The sequence below is a fragment of the Protopterus annectens genome, chromosome 3.part0, assembly GCF_019279795.1.
Source record: "Protopterus annectens isolate FY-2018-M chromosome 3.part0, PAN1.0, whole genome shotgun sequence".
In the NCBI taxonomy this organism is placed as follows: domain Eukaryota; kingdom Metazoa; phylum Chordata; order Ceratodontiformes; family Protopteridae; genus Protopterus; species Protopterus annectens.
Window position 1 is genome coordinate 1,075,857,507 of NC_056731.1, and position 3,357 is coordinate 1,075,860,863.

Genomic DNA, 3,357 nt, shown 5'->3' on the forward strand with positions numbered 1-3,357 from the left:
TGATGTGCAGGTGGATGTGTAAGTTGCCAATACCAGACCGTGGAATGGTGCTGAAGGGCAATGTGAGGACAACGTCCGATGTGTCGTTCTCCGTACCACCCCAACCACCCATGCAACGGTATGACAGGTGGCCAGCATGTGTATGTGCCATGCTGTGGCATACACAAGCCCAACATGGCTGCTAGGAAAGACCTGGAGGCCATCAATGTGTGTGGGAATCACGTTCGTGAGGATGTGCCCCATTGCCATTCAGAATGGTCCAGTCATGGGTGTATGGCTACAGTCCCACACGTGCAATGCAGTGCCACCCATGGGTAGTGCGAGAAATGCCGCTGTGCGGCGGTCAGGGTACAACAGGCTAGCAGTGAACATAGTGGCCTGGTGCAGAGCCATATACCGAACAGGTTGGTGGGACATTACAGCCAGGGACATCAGAAGGTGACATCGGGCCTGCGTCCCAGGACATATCGTGTGCATGTCAGTACTGTGTATGTGTCCACAGGGACACTACGATGTCCATGTATGGATTGCGACCCTGTAGTGAGTGAGAGGGTGTATTGATGGTAAGTACACCATCGTCTGGCACGTTGCCAACAGTAGCTCAGTCTGCAATGCCTGGGTGACTATTGTATGTGACATCAGATGTGGATGTAGCCAAACAATACAGACATACCACCACAATGCCTGAGGCCCCACACCACAATGTGCGGCAGTCATGTTTAGGTAGCTAGCCTTGGAGTATGTGATCATGGACTTCGAGGACCCACCATGGCTGACAAGTGATGCACCACACACATGTAAATGTACACCACTGTGCAACAGCCTGCACATGTGGTTGTACATCATATGTGCATGGAACAGGACCACCACAGTGGCGTCTTTGAACAGGTCAGTACCGCCACGTCTCTGTGTGGAATAGCATGGTGTCTGCAATTGTGTACATGCTACGGAAGCGCACTGTGGTATGTGTCAGCATATGTATGTGCACTGTCCATCTGCTGGGGTGACATGCCGTTAACAACTGCTGTCAGCAGACGTCAGTAGTACTGGTTGTAGTACACATGTTCTGTGTATGCTGCAATGGGTGTGTTTCCAGGGTGTGGCTAGCAGGGCCGTGTAGCATATGTGTTTAATCCACCAAAGAGGGGATAACCCCAGGTGCGTCACACCAATCACATGGAGGTATTGTGCATGCTAAGGGTAGTGTAGGTATGGTATGTGTTGTGCAATGTGTCATCCAGCTGAGCGGAGTGCATGACTCGAGCATGTGTAGGTACATGGGTGTCTATTCCAGGGAAGTGTGGGTTGCTGTCAGCATATGGCAGTATTAGCTGTCTGAGGCCCAATGTACAGTATAACAACACAGACGGTATGTAATCTGTGGTGTACAATGTCAACTCTCTTGCATGTTACAATGTGTATAGCGGTCACAAACAAGGGTATCTGCACATGGAGCACCTATGATGCATTGTGTTAGTCAACTATCCAGGATGTGTGCAAAACACTGTGAGATGTGTGAACCCCTCACCTGTGGGTGTTCCAGTCCAGGTATGTGCCTGGGAGGTACGATCCGTGTACAATCCGTACTCGCAGGCGTGCTGCGCAGAGCATGGAGGCAGGTCCCAGTCACCGCACAGATATGTGAGTGGTGCAATAGTGTGTGTGCCTCGCTTGTGTGCAGCACAGTGGAAGATGCAAGCATTGTCCCACATGACCCCATGCCGTGCCTGCCTGTTACAGCCCTGCCGGAGACAGTTATGTGAAACTGCCACAGAGGCAGTATAGCATGTGAAGATGTACATGTGTGTTCCACACCCCAGGCCGATGGCTGCAGGTCATGAGTGCCACAGCAGTGTGGTCGACCAGGACTGTCATAGCGGTCAGATACCTCATGCCTGTACAATAACAGTAGGAGCATAGGCAACAGTTGCAGTGACACAGTAGGTCAATGTACAGTGTCCCTGTGTTCAGACCACTGCCTACTGTACACTTGGCTAGACACACACCCAGAGGGCTATAACACCGGTGAGCCATCGCATGTCCCAGTACACGTAGTCTATGTATTGCCATCACAGGGCAGTCACAATAACATGTTGTATGCAAGATATATTGTACCAGATGATGTGTCATGTGTGCGTATGTTGAGTTGCAGAGCTGTTCACCCGTCCGCAACATCTCAGTGCATGATGCCTTGTGTAACATGATGTGTGGAACTGCAATGTGATCCACAACAGTGTCATCCGTGACTGGTGCGTTGTGAATGGTGTAAGCCATGGGTCTACGGGATATACACTGGTGCTGTCGGCTGCCATGCTGGGGGCCACCAGTGGTGCCTACAGTGGTCATACAGACATACTGCATACATTGTTCTGGCAGGAATGTCCATTGTTGTAGATGATGTGGTACTACGTGAAGGTAGGTGTGTGTTGTGAATGTTACCCATCCAGACGTGACCGTCAGGTGCAGTCATGGTTGTCGACAGCATCACACCCATCCACAGCTGTCAGCACCCTGTCCCCAGAAAGGGTAACAGTAGCCCTCGTACTGTGTGACTAATGTGCAGATGGCGGAACACCTACTACTGGCTGGCTAACAGTGTCATCTAGGAAGGCTATATGATGGCTGGAATACGCTGCTCTAATGTATAATTATGGTATCCCAATGAATTACATTGATTCACATATAGTAAGCCATGACTGGCATGTAAACTGTGTACAACGACTGTGTGACAGACCCAACCAATGTGGAGCCATGATGAACATGCACCCGTTAGAACACCAAATGAGGTACGTTGCACGTAATGATGTACAACTGGCAGCTATGGGCACAGCATGGATGCAGATGCACATCCCCCAAAGGCAGTACCACTCCATGTTGGTAGGGGGGCATTGCACGAGTACATGTGACAGTTGCTGTATTGCCACATGTACGGCATATCCCTCATATAGGGGTAGCACTGGTACATGACTGTCGGACATGCCTGTACATACAACCATGTCCCACAGGATATGTGGTACATGTGTACAACACCTGCCGTACCTTCATCAAGCTGTGAAGTGTATGGCTGCCAGTGTACCTGTGTGACATGTTGTGCAATGGGTGCAAAGTGCGCATAGCGCATTACATGCCCACATGTCCTGCACAGGTGCATAGCCTGAACATACAATACAAATAGGGTGTTGGATATAGCAACCCACAAGAGGTGATGGGTACGGGTGGCAATCCACTATCACCTTTCCGGGTAAGGTGTGCATGTCCATTACACATTAGCACCTGAGATGTTAGCAGTACAGCTGTACAGGGCGGCATGCATATTTGATTACAAATACCCTTGCGTGTTCCACCACTGGCCTGTTG